Source organism: Asparagus officinalis, chromosome 10 (assembly GCF_001876935.1).
Source record: "Asparagus officinalis chromosome 10, Aspof.V1, whole genome shotgun sequence".
Classification (NCBI taxonomy): domain Eukaryota; kingdom Viridiplantae; phylum Streptophyta; class Magnoliopsida; order Asparagales; family Asparagaceae; genus Asparagus; species Asparagus officinalis.
Window position 1 is genome coordinate 71528772 of NC_033803.1, and position 16387 is coordinate 71545158.

The 16387-nt window shown below is 41.1% G+C and overlaps 2 pseudogenes; one reads left to right on the top strand and one right to left on the bottom strand.

Moving 5' to 3' along the window:
- On the top strand, positions 1598 to 6573 carry LOC109826909 (annotated as a pseudogene).
- LOC109826910 overlaps positions 14009 to 16387 on the bottom strand; it is a 23228-nt pseudogene continuing 20849 nt past the window's right edge.

Consider the following 16387-nt stretch of genomic DNA (forward strand, 5'->3'; position numbering starts at 1 on the left):
CACGTGCCCGCCGACACCGCTAATCTCGGGCTAAGGAAAAGGAGTAACCGGTCACCGAATCCGTTAGAGGCAGTTAGAAAAGTTTTGTGGGTCGTTTAGGTGGGTAAATAATTGCAAAAGTTTTTTTTTTGTTTTTCCCCGTAAATTGTACACCAAAATATTATTTGGTACTCTATTCATAAATTTTCTTACATTGTATTTCAATCTCTCTCTCTCTTCGTTCACAAACAGTAAATTTTACAGGGTCAAAGCAATACGCAATTTTTAAAATTTTTCTCGGTATAAAAATATTGTGCAACGTGGTCAAAAGCTTTTATGTTTTATACAGTTAGGGGATGTTTTTATCATTTTTATTCCTACTCGGCATGGAATTTTAATTAACGGTGAAGAATGAAAGAAAATATTAATAATTAAATTTTATTTTTAAATTTTCCTTTATGATCCTCCGGATCTTCTTTATTGACATGTGTTCTAGTTCAATAAGATCCTGGTATTTTCTTCAAATGCATGACCGCCCCTTGCCTGTATCAAATTCTGACTATTTCTGACATCTACTTATTAATAAGAAAAATGCCTTAAAAAAGATCCAAAATATGAGAGCAATGAAGAGGACAGGTGAGATGTCCCCTCCCTATTGCATAATGAGCTGGTCATGTTGGATTTAATCTAATAAATCTATTTGTTGGCACATATGATTAATCAATGTGTATTGCTATCTTTCAGGATAACCCACTAAAGTGATCAATTAAGTTGGGTTAATGGGTATTTAAATATAATCATGGGGTTATATGTGTAAATACCAGGTTGTAATTGTGATTTATTGAGGGGCTAAATTATAAAAGTACAACATCTATAAATAAGGGGTTATGGTCCCTAACCTAGGGTTACATTCTCTAATTCTCTACACCCCCATCTAGCTAGAGAAATTCGGATTTAGAGAAACCCTAAGGTTAGAAGATCCAAAACCAATCTTAAGGTTTATCCATGGATTCAGGTATACGCTTCCGCTCTTTTTTGATTATTGTTAATCTCTTTGAATTAATCATGGCTATATGGTTTTAGATCTCAAGTTTTGGTTTAGATTTAACAAGTGGTATCAGAGTCACCTTGATTAATTCTTAGGGATTTAAGTTTTATTAGGTTTTTTGATCTTAAATCTCTGGTTAAAGATTCAATCTTGTTAGATCTAAACCAAAACTTGAGATCTAAAACCATATAGCCATGATTAATTCAAAGAGATTAACAATAATCTCTTTGAATTAATCATGGCTATATGGTTTTAGATCTCAAGTTTTGGTTTAGATCTAACAGGTCATGCCAGCTCATTATGTAATAGGAAGGGGACACCTCACCTACCCCTTCAAATGGTCTCATATTTTGGGTCCCTGTTTACACGTCTGATCGGGAACTGTGCGGAGTTCCGATAAAATTCAGGTTTCGGGCGCATGTGCAAATAAAACACACTGGAGGGTACACAAGTAAAACAAAACCGAGACCGTTAAGAGTTTTGGCGAGTGGTTCAGATCAGTAAATAACTAGAAAAGCCAAGGGTTTAAGTTAGCCGCGGCCAGGGCTGAACATTTTCTATAAAATGGCGCTGGCGTTGGTACGAGCCTCAAGGCTCAAGCTTGGGTGCGCTATTTTACATTTTTCCTATCGATCTCCTTCTCTCCTCCTCCATCGAGCTTCGAAGCTAGCGGCAATGGCTAAGCCGCTGACGTGGACCTCGATGGCGGTTTCGGCGCTGGTGCTGGTTTTGTTGGCCGGCGGTTTTGGGAGGTACGTATATACATTTCGATTTTGAGTGAATTTTGAGCAGAAAAGCTGCGACCTTTTCACTTCAATTTCTTGAATTTTGAGCTTTTAAACTGAAAATTTTGAGACTGTAAATTGTTTTTTTTTCTCCAGCAATGGCGTTGAGGCGAGCAGCGAAGCTTCGTTAATGGCGGAAGAGCAGAGGTCAGTTACAGTTTGCAGTGCACTGGGCTCACCGCCCCGGTGAGATCTCAGCCGTCGGTACGAGATCAACGTGATCAGATCCAACGGCTTGGATCAGTCCGTCGAATTTTTTTACAGTTTCACTCCTTTCACTTTCTTTTGAGAAAAAGGAGGAGAATCGTCCGACAACTGATTGCCGTTCCATCTTTTTTTTTACCCCCCATGTGGAGTCTCCCTTATCTTTAATATTTTCAATTAGCGCCCTCAACTTTGAAATTTGCTATTATGCGCCCCAGTCCTTCTATTTTGGTACCTCTACTCCATAATTTTATAAAAAAAATTTCTCAAAATGTCTGACAATGGTAATTCTATAATTAAAATTTTTTTGTAGATTTTCGTAAACTGTGTTTGGTTTAAAAAAATTTACACAAATATTTTCTGTAAAATACAAAAAGTATCAAAATTTATAAAAATCAATTTTCTCTCAAAATGGACGAAAATTACTCAGAAATTTGACCCCATATTGACTTTTTTCTATAAAGTTGATACTTTTCTATAAATTTAGGGGGTGTTTGGTTTAATTTCTACAAATTATAAGAAATCTTGCTATTTTCTATGAAGTTATGGGTCATTTTCTTGTTTTGAACTAAACAAGCAAAGTAAAAAAAAGGATATTTTTGACTTCTCAAAAAAATTTCTATAATTTTTTAAGAAATACAAGGAAATCATATTTTGGGTGGAAAATATTTCCTATAATTTGTAGAAATTGAACCAAACACCTCTTAAATTGGGTGTTTATTGGGACCGTATTAATTTTGATATTAACATCATAATTTGCAGGTGAAAGGAAAAAAAACCATATTAAACAAGGTCCTACTAATTAAGAGTGAAATTTACTTATTGAGGAGGACTTCATAAGAACTGAGGCCATAATAGCTCATATTTTAAAAAAAAAATTTAAATAGTGAAAGTAACTAATTAGATGCGTTGACTGAGGGTATTTCGGTCAGTGTCATCCTCGACAAGCCAGGTTACATTCCTTCGAAAAGCAAAAAAAACGCTAAAATCTCGGTTCCTTAGACGACGAATTTGGCGCGAGATTTAGTTAGCTCCAGGGGTAATTTCGTCAACTGGCTTTTCTCAGGTCTCAACGGGAGGCGGTGGCGGGCGCTGTCGACGATCCCGAGCTGGTCGCTTCCGAGGTCCACTCGTGAGTATTAATTTTCATATCGTTGTACTTTTTTTTTTATCAAATTTGACCCTGGTTTTTTCCGTGTTCGCACGCATGCCCTCGGTAGCTTCGGATTCCACGTACGTTTTTTTTTTTTTTGGGCAATTAACTGTTGCTGTCTAAAATTGAATGTTGAGTCACTAAAATCCATGGCTTTATTAAATTCGCTCCGTTGGTTGCCCCCATTCACGTGCCACGGCCCTTGTCGCATTAATGAGAGCGGTGTTTATGGTTGGGAAAAAAATAGGGGAGAAAAAACTACTACTACTACAGATAAATATTCAGTGATTCCGGTTTATTATATGAATATATTGCATCAGATAAATCTGCATCGATGTGTGTTATTGATACAAATAGACCGGAACCCGGGGAATTAAAGTATCCAGTACATCTGGTCCACGGCAGTTCGGCACATCAAAATGATATTATCACGGTCGATATAATTTGATTTGGGTGCGTATCTAATGCCATCGACTGAATTCGCCGTGGGTTTTTGTTACCGTTGCGGTTACTTGCTTTTGACCTTTGATGGGTTTGGGTCGGTGGGTGCGAGTGAGACATTGTTGAGGCATCATTTGTAGAATTGATTGGGCCATGTGATGGGCCTTACGTGCCACATGAATCGATTAATCCACACCCACTCATTTTGATGTGGCAAAAAGTAAGGGGAAATTAAAAAACTACTGTCATTTCAGAGAATTATATTTGTACTAGTAGAGAAAATGGGTGAGAAATTATTAGAGATTTGAAAAGAAACTATTACGTAAATTATGTATATATATATTACTCTGTAACTTAGCCAAATGTTACATTCAAATTGAGTCATGCTCAAATGCTATGCTAAAAGTAAGTTGCATTTTTTTTGTGAACATTCACTTTTTAGTAGAAAAAGAGCTGCAGAAAATGAAATTGCAATTAGATGGCGTCTTAAAACTTAAGATCACACAGTTATGCATTTTTTTGAAAAAAAAAATGGTAATTTTTTGAGCAGGACAATAAACAATCACACGCCTCGCCTTCCTCGGCTACCTCTCCTGCGGAACCGGCAACCCCCATCGACGACTGCTGGCGATGCGAACGCAAGTTTGGCAGTTCCGCAACCGCAAGGCGCCTGCGAGTCGGTATCGGCTTTGTATCTCAGTGTCGGTGGCGCTACGGCGATACTATGTCGTTCACCGACCGCAGCGACGTTCCCCTGAACGCCCCGCCGGGCACCCTTCCGCCACGCGTCATCCAGAACAGGCCTTCTGGATCGTGTTCAAGCGGGCCCACATGTTCTGATCACCTCATAGCAAAATCATCGGTTTGATGAACGTTGCAAGACATCGACGAGCGGCGCCACGTTGCAATCGCTACGGCGCGTGCATCACCATCCAGATTCGTCACCACATCATCATCCACGCATTTCAGCGATTCACGACTTGCAAGCGACGTGGCAACAGCTATGTATCGAAGCTCGGCCCCTCGCACTACGGGTGGGAGGGACCGATGGCCGATGGCCCGTTCCCTCGCTACCCTCTCGCCTGCGGAACGCGGCAAACCCCCATCGGACGACTGCTGCGGATGGCGACCGCAAGTGGCACCGCAACCGACAAGCGCCCTGGACCGAGCTGGTACGGCTTTCGGACCAACGCTCGTGGTGGGCCGCGACGGCGCGGAGTACTATGTCTCACCGACCCCAGGCGACGACCGACGCCCGTGACCCGCCCGAGACAGCCCTCCGCAACGCCGTCATCCAGGAGCAAGGCCGCCTCCTGGATCGTGTTGCAAGGCACATTGGTCATCACCCCTCAGCAAGAACTCATGCATGAACAGGCATTCCAAGACGCATCGACGGACGCGGCGCCACCGTGCAGCAATCGCTCCCGGCGCGTGCATCTACCATGCCAGTGCGTCCCAACATCAATCATACACGGCATTCAGCATTCAGCGACTGGCAAGCGACGGGCAAGCTGCTATGGTCGCGAAGCGCTCGCGTCCTCGCACGTACGGGTGGAAGAGCATGGCCGAATGGCGACGAGTGTCAATCTTCGGCGGCGAGCGGCACATCTGGGTCGACACTGTTATCTGCTCGCAACTGCGCTGATTGGGTCTCGACCCGCGGTATCGCGTCGACCGCGATCACCATTCGAACAATTAACTTTTACTGCATCATAATGAGGTGAGGCACCCCCCCCGCCCCCCCCCGCCCCCCCCGCCGCCCCCCCCCGCCGCCCCCCGCCCCCCCCCCCCCCCCCCCCCCCCCCCCCCCCCCCCCCGCCCCGCCGCCCGCCCCCCCCCGCTGTGGGGGCAAGTGATTCTTATGTTGAGGGATAAAGGGTGCAAGTGACAATAGCTTTTTAACGCATTTTGGTGTGGGGCTGATCGCAGAGAATGCCGAGTAGGGATTAGTTATGTGAAACTTGTTGTGAGTACGAAATTCTTGATTTCTCTGACGCCAAGCTTCTGGTTGTTATGGGCAAAATTGGCATGCAGATGGCCGCCTGGATATTTTTCAGTGTCGTTAACAATGATACACCATGAGATGTACGCGTCGGAGGCAGTGCTAACCCGACGATCAACAGTCAGGGTAACCGATACCTTGCTCCGGCGAACCCTTTTGCCAAAGAGGTAATCTTCTACGGTCGCCATGACCGCACAATCCCATTCCTGTTGTTGGTCGTGATCGCGATAACGGACATTTTCCAATCATGTCGAAAACCCAAATAACCTTAGGCCGAGAGGGAATTCGAAACCGATGTAAGATTTAAAAATCATGTCAGAGAGCCGTTGCTAATTTCTACTGACTGCATTCGTCGGGATCGTTGCAGGTAACGAAAAGGGTGGACACCTACGGCGACGTTTGGAAGAGCTGGAACTGGAGGTCAGAAGGGGACCTCCTCCTCAATGGTGCGTACTTCATTCCGTCGGGAGCGGGAGCCTCTGCGAGCTACTCGAGAGCTTCAAGCCTCGGCGCCAAATCCTCATCCATGGTCGGGTCTATCACCTCCGCCGCTGGAGTCCTCCACTGCCGCAGGGGTAGCCTGTGCTAGTACTTTAAAAGAAGAAACTTGATTCTGATTCTGTTTCAAAGTGTTATAGATTTTTTTTCTTCTTCTTCTTCTCCGTCGCCTCTCTCAACCTCCCGCTGTTTCCATAGGAACTCCGTTCATGGAGCATTCGCGGAAGCGTTGCTGATATCGATCGCATATATATCACACCGTCCTCATTGAATTTTATTCCGATCGAGCCTTCGCTATGTCACAGTTGATTTTGTCCTGAGAGAGTGACTGGAATTTCAATTTGGAATACATGCATTGTATTGGTGTCAATTGGATATACATACATATTGCTCGTTAGTAGCGGATGTATAGTTGTTTTGAAGTAAAGGAAACATACATATATATCTGCAAGCTTTGGCCTAATGTCTCTCTTCAGCGTCTGGCGTCGATTTCTTTCTATCTACTGGGGTTTGTTTCCCAAATTTACATCATCAGTGAGCACAAACAGATAGCAGTGGAAGTGAACCTGACCGTACTTTCTCAGGTGTATGATTCTGCTCCTTGTAAAAGAAGGATCCACGGAGCATGGCAAATCTTGCTCCATCATGCTCAACGGTCCCAGTCCTGTTCCTTCACTCAACTGGGGCACCCCCAGCTGTGACATCGATGATACTATTGAGCAAATAAATGCTCCAACCGGTTAACCGACACGCAATAATAAGTTAGCTCCGCCTTAAGCCCATGAGAAATCAAAAACCGGATGGTCTTCAGACCATCAGTTATCCGGTGGACATAGAGAGAAGACCAGGACATGTGCTGCGAGCTGTTAAGCAGCACTTGCGACAGCAGAATGTGATTCAGTTTCACACGGAAGACGGGCGCACCGACTCGAGTCGGGTTGAAAAGTTTGCTCTTTCTTCTGATTTGTTCACCGAAGGATCTATTCTTATGCAGTACAGGGATCAGTTTGGTTGGCTTACAGCTACGAGCTTTACTAAGAATAGAAGATGAGAAAAGCTAGATTGCATGTGTCTCGCGTTCTCATAGGACGAGCACCCAAAGCATCATCATGTATCTTTCCTGTTCTCACGTGCTTTTGGAATGTGAAGATGGGAGGCATGTGCATTGGACATAAGTTTGCTATGCTGGCTGATCTGAACTCATGCAGCTGATGTTATATGACAGGGGGAAAAAACCTGAAAGTAAGCCCACAAAAATACCTGTCTAAGTTTTTTTTAACGGACAAACGGCCAAAATAATGAGTAATGATATATATAAAAAAAATTCAAAAAAATTTGGAGCATAAAATATTCTGTACATGACATCATATCTCTATGGCAATGAATTGAAAAGAAGTAAACATGAAATATTCAATCTCTGCTCTGTGAAGCTGGAAATTGACACTCCGAATCCAATATTTCATGCTCGTACGTACGAAGCACATAGAAATTGGTCACCACTTTGTTTGAAAAAAGAGTGGTCGCCAAGCAGATTCAAGTGCGATTCGTCTCTTCAAGTTGATCAAATAGCTGACATTTTCACTTAAAGGATCGGAATGTCTTCACAAGGTTTCCTCGACTTCGATCCGCTTGCTGTTCATGCAGTGAACATTAGCTTACCGGGGAGTATTAGCCAAGGTATAAATTCAGAATCCTCTAAAGATGGAAAGGTGGTGAATGCAAATAACTTCAACCAAAAATGGAAAGCTTGTGCAAGATAAATCAAATATTTGAAATTTTGAAGTCATCGCCACGTAAAACAACCCCTTTGTAATCTTTCTGTAGTTGTACACGCGTTCTATAACTACATACAACCAACTCTCTTCTCAAGCAAGCAAGCGAGAAAGAGAGAAATCTGTTCTTTCATGAATTGCATGGAGTACGGGTAAAGTATTCTATATGTGACTACAATTTGTGACTTGGTCCAAAACGGGAACAACCATGGGTTATAGTCCAAAAAAAATTCAGGAATTTTAAGTACGGGTAAAATATTCTACGTGGGACAACGATTTGTGATTTGATCAAAAACAACCAAAATCACGGATTATACTCCATAGAAATTTAGAATTTTTTTAATACACATAAAACACTCTGTGGAATAACAATTTATGATTTGATTGAGAATAACCACAATCATGGATTATATTATACATAGAAATTTGGGCATTTTAGAACGTGCATAAAATATATTATAAGGATGACAATTTGTGATTGGTCATATACAGAAAAAATTATGGATTATCGTCCACAAAAATGTGGCAATTTTGGAATACACATTAAATATTCCATGCAGAAAGGCAATTTGTGATATGATGGTGGCAACCACAATCATGATTTATAGTTAGAAAAAATTTGGGAATTTTAAAGCATGCATAAAGCATTATATATGGTATGACAATTTGTGATTTGGATGAAACCAACTAAAGTCATGAGGCATAGTTCATACAAATTCAACAATTTCCTAGCACACTCTAAATATATTATGCAGAGCATGAACTTGTGATTGTGAAAACAATCAAATCATGCATCATAGTCTCTTAATTCAGAAACTTTTTAGTACGCATAAATATTCCATGCAATGCAGTATGTCAACTTGTGATTTAGTTAACCAGAAAAATCATAGATTATAGTCCACATAAATTCGGAACTTTGGAGCATGTGTAACATATTCTATGCATGAAGACAATTTGTAATTTGGTTGAAAACGACACACAATCATGTACTATGGTCTACAAAATTTCAGAAATTTTCTAGAATGCGAAATATACTCTACAAGGGATGTCAATTTGTTTTTTTGGTAAAAAACAACCAAAATTAAGAGCTATAGTCCATTAAAAGTTAGAAAATTTTGAAGTACACATAAAATATTTTATGTGAGATGACAATTTGTGGTTGATTGAAAATAACCAAAGTTATGAGATATAGTTCAAAAAAAATTCAGGAATGTCAAAATACCTACCAAATATGTTATGTTTGAATATAGTGTTCCATTTGGTGGTAAACTGCAATAATGATGGTTATATAATCCAAAAAAAATTAGTAGTGGTTTTGAAATATGACAAAATATTTTCTGCGAGACAACGATTACTAATCTAGTCAAAAACAACAAATATCATATATTATAGTCCTTAAAAATTCAAGAATTTTTGGAGTGGGCATAAACTTTTGTAAGTGTGCGTTCTATAAATATAGTAGAACTTTTATTTATGTAGCAAAACATATTCATCACTAAGAATTCTAAATATACTATGTTAGATTAAGTCTATTGGGTATTGGGTTAATGGGCTGTGACCCGTTAACCATACCCCTATTTGTATGACTATATATATATATATCTCTAGTATCTGAATAAATTAATGAAGTTAGGGTTTTTGCTCTCTCAATTATCTCTTTCTACATGGTATCAGAGCTTGAAACCCTTCTGCTCTTAGTCTATGTTTAAAGAACAGATCTCTACTACTGCCCTGATTATTTGACTACTATCTGCCTACCACTATTGTGCAACAATGTCGGAAACAGATCTCTCCTCCTCTTCTACATCTCCCTCTGCTGCTGCTGGTCAGACTTCTGCGCCCAAGGTAGTCTTGGGGACTACAATAAAATTGAATGGTACAAACTATCTACTCTGGGCTCAGGCTTTCCGCATCTTCATTGGCGCTCAGAGCAAACTTCCACATCTTCTGGCATCTCCTCCACCCACCACAGATCCCACCTACAGTTCCTGGCTCTCGTCTAATTATTGTGTTATGACGTGGCTCCTCAACAGCACGAAACCACAGATTAGTAGCAGTGTTATGTTCTTAACCACTGCGAAGGAGATGTGGGACAGCCTGAAGATTATGTACGGAAATGAGAAGAATGCTTCCCGTGTATTTGAGATTTATGAGCGACTGTTTACGCTCAAACAGGGAGATAGATCAGTTCCGGAGTTCTTTGGTGAGTTAAAGGGACTGATAGACGAACTGGAGATGCATCAGCCTGCACGACATTGTTGGGGTATCGCCGCGATCTGGCTGTCTCCAAGTTTCTTTCTGGACTGCACCCTAATTTACAGTCTCAGGTACGGGGACAAATATTGGGTGGCGATTCGATTCCCTCCCTGACTGCTACATTCTCCAGAGTCATGCAGGTCTCTACTGGTGTTTCTTCTGATACTTCTGCACCGTCTCCACCTTCAGTGGATCAGTCTGCCATGTTCTCTAGTAGAGGCAGAGGCCGCGGTAGAGGCCGCGATCGTGGTCGTGGTCGTGATTCTTTGGGAGGACGTGGCTCTTTTAGTGGGAGACAGGGTGATTCTGATAGGGGTTCACGTCAGTGTGGTCATTGTGGGAGGACCAATCATATTTCTGAGAAATGTTGGGAAAAGTTTGGTCGTCCTCAATGGGCCCAAGTAGCCGATCCCGAGTCGACTCGCTCACCTATTTCTACTATTATTTCTAGTAATCCAGCTACTACTGTTCCTACTGTTCAGATTTCTCAGGCAGATTATGAGAGGTTACGCTAGCTAGAGATCTCTCAGAACAGTCATTCGGCTACTCATGCATCCTCTTCAGGTATGGATGCTTACATAGCTTCTCCTCATGAACCATGGGTACTAGATTCTGGAGCCTCATCCCATATGACAGGTATAAAGGATCGTGTTGTCTCTTTACATCTTTCTGATAAGTTTTTCTCTATTCGCATCGCTGATGGTACACTTTCTCCAGTTCTTGGTGCTGGAGTAGTTCATGCTACTTCCTCTTTGAAACTCACTGATGTGTTATATGCTCCTAAATTCCCTGTTAGCTTATTATCCATTAGCAAGTTTACAAAGCACAATAACTGTAAAGTCACATTCTTTCCTTCTTATTGTGTTTTTCAGGACCTAGCAACTGGGATGACGATTAGTTTAGGGCATGAGAGAGGAGGTATGTACTATTTGGACGACAGTGTGCCGGGTGCTGGTCTTGTTGCAGCACAGCCTGATTCTACCTTACTGTGGCACTGGCGTCTGGGTCATCCTTCACTACAGAAACTTAGATCGGTAGTTACTGTTCAGTCTTCCCTTTCTTCTTTAGGTTGTGAGTCATGTGAACTGGGTAAGCACCATCGTGCTTCTTTTCAGAGTCGTGTCGATAAACGCAGTAGTTTTGGTTTGAGTTAGTTCATTCTGATGTCTAGGGTCCTTGTCGTGTTCCCTCTGTGAAGGGTTTTCGATATTTCATTGTTTTTGTTGATGATTTCTCTCGCATGACTTGGCTATATTTGTTGAAAGAGAGGTCTGAAGTCTCGCATGTTATTGAACTTTTTTATAATGAAATAAAAACCCAGTTCTCTACTTCTGTTCATATTCTTCGTACTGATAATGCTTTGGAATATATGAAAAATGACGTTTCAAAATTTTGTGCTCTTAATGGTATTATTCATCAAACTTCATGCTCTCACACTTCACAACAAAATGGAGTTGCTGAGAGGAAGCATAGACATATTCTCGATGTTGCTAGAACACTGATGATACATATGAATATTCCAAAGTACTTGTGGTCGGATGCTGTCCTCACTGCCTGTTATTTGATTAATCGCATGCCTTCCTCTGTTCTTGATGGTTTGATACCATTCCACTGTCTTTATCCTGCTAAAAAACGTTTTTCTGTGATTCCTCGAGTTTTTGGTTGTACGTGTTTTGTTCAGGATTTGACTGCTGGTTTGGATAAATTGTCTCCTAGGTCCATTAAGTGTGTGTTTGTTGGATACTCACGTACTCAAAAAGGGTATAGGTGCTATCATCCGACCACCAGGAGATATTTTGTTTCTGCTGATGTTACCTTTTTTGAGTCTGTCCCATATTTTTCCTCTGGTTCCACTACCTCTGTCAGTCCACAGGTGCCACTACCTTCTACGGCTCCCACTACTATTCCGATATCTGCTCCTGTGGCTACTGCACCAAAGCCTCTACTGCTATGGATGAGGAAATGAATGCACTACTTTCTAGAGGGACTTGGGACTTGGTTTCTCTTCCTACTAGAGCGACTGTGGTTGGTTGCAGATGGGTGTATACCTTGAAATATCGTCCTGATGGGTCTGTTGATAGATATAAAGCTCGCCTGGTTGCTAAAGGATATACCCAGACATATGGTATTGACTATTTTGAAACCTTTTCTCCCGTTGCTCGTCTCAACTCCATCAGAATTCTTTTCTCTCTGGCTGTTAATATGGATTGGGCGATGCACCAACTAGATGTGAAGAATGCTTTCCTTTATGGTGATTTGGACGAGGAGGTTTATATGGAGCAACCTCCTGGGTATGTTGCTCAGGGGGAGAATCTTATCTGCAGGCTGAGAAAGGCCATCTATGGGTTAAAGCAGAGTCCTCGAGCTTGTTTTGATAAGTTCAGCAAGGTTATTTCTAATGTTGGTTTTCAACGTTGTCAGTCTGATCACTCTGTCTTTCTTCGACGCACAACAACTGGTTTGGTTATTTTAGTCGTATATGTTGATGATATTCTGCTGACTGGGAGTGACTCTGTTGCCTTAGCTGAGACTAAGGAGTATCTAAACCGTCATTTTGTCACTAAGAACATGGGAAAGCCAAAGTATTTTCTTGGGATTGAAGTTGCATATAAAAAACATGGTCTGTTGTTGTCTCAAAGGAAGTATGTGCTAGATTTACTAGATTTACTAGAAGAAGCAGGTCTTTTGGACTGCAAACCTGCAAGCACTCCAATGGAGGCAAATGTTGATTTGTGGCGTGATGATACCTCTCTACTAGATGATGTTGCACGATATAGGAGACTAATTGGGAAGCTAATATATTTAACAGTTACCAGACCTGATATTACTTTGGTAACCTGATATTACTTTTACAGTAGGTGTGCTGAGTAGATTTATGCACAAACCTAGAGAGGTTCATTGGACAACAACTCTGATGATTTTGGCATATGTCAAAAGTTGTCCTGGCAAGGGATTGTTATATAAGAAGCATGAGCATACTCACATTTCGGCTTTCTCTGATGCTGGCTACGCAGGAGACATGGGAGACCAAAAGTCAACCTCAGGATTTTGTACTTTTGTTGGAGGTAATCTTGTGACTTGGAGAAGTAAGAAACAAGATGTAGTATCACGATCTAGTGCAGAGGCCGAATATAGAGCAATGGCTCACACTGCTTGTGAGATGGTGTGGCTAAGAAAGTTTATGACAGAGCTTGGTTTTGTTCAGTCTGGACCCATGCCAATGCATTGTGACAACCAGTCTGCCATTTATATTGCACAGAATCCTGTATTTCATGAGAGGACAAAACATATTGAAGTTGACTGCAATTTTGTCAGAGATGCTTGGGAGAAGAAGATAGTATCTCTCACATTCACTCCGTCCTCACAACAACTTGCTGATATTCTTACAAGGCTACTTCTTCAAAGGTGTTTTCTACTATATGTGACAAGCTGGGCATGGTGAATATTTATGCTCCAGCTTGAGGGGGAGTGTTAGATTAAGTCTATTGGGTATTGGGTTAATGGGCTGTGACCCGTTAACCATACCCCTATTTGTATAACTATATATATATATATCTAGTATCTGAATAAATTAATGAAGTTAGGGTTTTTGCTCTCTTAATTATCTCTTTCTACATACTAGAACTTTTATTTGTGCAGCAAAACAAATCATCACTACGAATTCCAATCTGCATGTAGTGCGCAGAGCTAAAAGAATAAGGATCATATCAGAACTCTATACTAAGTTGGAAAGATTTCCAGGAAACGTTATGCCTGCTTCTGTAGTTAACTCTATACTGAGTTGGAATGATTTCCAGGAAACATTATGCATGTTTCAGTAGCTACAGAAATATTACGACAAAACAAACAAATGAAAACAATGTAAAACAATAAAAAGAATAAAGATCAGTGCCGAGGTTACTACATTGCTTATCCACAGGAAAGGAAAAAAAGACTAGAATAATATTACATCCGAAGATCAAAAAGGATTTATAGTCGTAAACCTAGATACATGTCACATGAAATAGATCTTATGTACAACAACTCATTACATGTTAGTTGTAATTTAGAGAATCATCGAGAGCACGCAAACACGAACAAAAGAACATCAATTACCTGTACGCACAAATGTTTAAGAACATAGAAGGCCATCACTACACGTTTAAGAATATAGAAGGTCATCACTACGTGAAGGTATCCTCGCGATCAGCCTCAGCAGTCTCTCCCTCTTCTAAATTACTGAACTCAAGAAAAAGCGTCGGTCTATGATCTTCATGGTAATAATCCCTAGGTGTTCCAAGCTTTACACCATATCTCATGCTCACCGTATGCTTCACCGGCATGAAGTTATAATTCCAAGGACCGTTGTCTGGTACCTAAAGACCAAATTGATGATCAAATCAGTTTTCCTGAATCAAATCATACGTGAATATCCAATTATTCTAATCTACGACAAGGGATATCAACCCTGGGATCTAACTTGAGAATTTGTACATTGATCAAAGGGAGATGTCCCTTTAGTAGCACTATTAATGCAATGGACCTGGGTTACCGGATATTTTCTCGTTAACCTTTAGAAAGCAAGATTAAAGTGGTGAAAAACAAGTTTTACCAAGTAAAATCCCAAGAACCGATCACTAAGTAACATCTGGACCTTCTCATAATGGGTTGGGAGGTAACCATGTGGATTGCTTCCAGTGTCCTTGTTGCTCGCCCCCATTCATAACCTGTTGGTGTAAGCTTATATGCAGTCAAAGAACAGGATCCTGGAGTAAAACTACAGGTCAAAATGATGCACTTCTCTCCATCCCATTGCTTGTTGTTCCCTAGAATCTGGACACAACATCAACAATAAAGGCTCTCTCTCTGCATCGGGTAAATGAATTCTATTCTTCAGTTCAATTCTGTTTAGAGCTTTCTAATCATTATCATATCCATCCTCCCTGCTTTCAACCTGTTCTCTTAGGCCTACCACTAATCATCATTTCTCAATTAATTGTAATCTTCTCTCTTACCCTAATTGGCGGATTTAATGGCGTCCAAATTACATACATAATGAAAGGATGGGAAACAAACCTGTGGGGATAGTTGAGGAAGTTCATTGTGCTGTGTATGCATCCAACCCAAGGGCTCTAAGTCATTTAAGAACTCATGCTCCGGAAAACCTGAAGGAAGATTGACATGCTGATAGGTCCCCCATTGTGGTGGCATTACTATGCATCGAATCTCCTTCACTTGTGGATTGTCTTGCGGACTCAAACCATACAGAACCATCAATTTGAGTTTGGAGATCGACTATGCATATAAATTTCTTCAAAATGTTCTTGGGCATGATGTAGGTATCACCTGTTTCCTGTAATTCCAGAAGTAAATCAAAGTTAATGATAATACTAATTAACATAGAAATCAACAGAGATTAGAGGGGACGTCACAAGATGAATACCTTCATATCATCTGAATTAACGTAGATATGACTAACCCGAAGGTACAGATTTGTAGCTGTGATAGTCCTTACTCGCCAATCAGTTTTATTAAGGTGTGATGCTTGCTCATATGGACTAGTTGTCGTAATACTCATCACCATGTACATTAGCTGTCCTAGTTGTAACTGCAGTTAACTGGCTTGCTTCTTTGGCCTGTGAATATTAACCAGGAAATGTAAACAAAGAGTAGAAGGCAACATCAGAGTCGAAGCGAGTTAAGTCTTTCATCTGTCTTATATATTACCTGCTTCTCGATTTCAGCAATCTGCTGTCTTTGTTGTGAGGGTGGGGTTATCTCAGCACCAAGTATTATATCACGAATCTCAGATTGTATCAGTGCTGATGTGTTCACATTGTTCTTTGCATAATCCGAAAGTATAAGATCTCTCAGAGCCACTTCCACCTTCATCAATTGGTCATCTGAGAGAGAAGGCCAGATGTGGTGCGGCTCGGTAACAATAGTCTTGTCCGGTTTCAGTAACATTTTTGCTTTCTCATTGTTCACATGAAGTGCACGAAGTATCAAAATAAGACGAGAGAAGGCAGTGTATGATGAGATGCTCTTCAACCAATCATCATAAATATTGAAAAGAACCATCTGGGGTTCTGTAGCCTTCAGAATCAAGTCGCCAAACTTCTCAATCTTCAAGCAAGCCTGGAATGGCAACTGCAGCTCACTACCCTTGATTACAATATTGGGGAAATCAAGTAAATGGACCTCCAAGGGATCCAACATTCCCTTGTGTGTCACAATAATTTGTTTTGGCTGCTCTTCAACAGGCAGAGA